Genomic DNA, 301 nt, shown 5'->3' with positions numbered 1-301 from the left:
CAACATGTAGTTATGTGTTGAATAAAAGGCTATTTATCTTTTTTTTTGTTTATTACAGGTGTGTATGATGGTGGGCAGAGTGTGAAGAAGGAAACAAAGGAGAGGAAACAGAAATAAAAGGAGGATAGGGAGAGAAAGTGTGAAAAGAAAAAAGGACGGTGGCAGGCAGCAGGGAGGAAGAGCACAAAGAAAGGAAACGGTGTGAATCAGGCAGCGCGATTCTGGATTGTGGGTTTTTGCTGTCGGGTTTGCGGTTGTGTGATCGTTACCATCGACTCCTTCTGCGTTTGCCACCATACTG

The sequence above is a fragment of the Oryzias melastigma genome, linkage group LG11, assembly GCF_002922805.2.
Source record: "Oryzias melastigma strain HK-1 linkage group LG11, ASM292280v2, whole genome shotgun sequence".
NCBI classification, from domain to species: domain Eukaryota; kingdom Metazoa; phylum Chordata; class Actinopteri; order Beloniformes; family Adrianichthyidae; genus Oryzias; species Oryzias melastigma.
Note: the sequence above shows the minus strand (reverse complement) of the source record.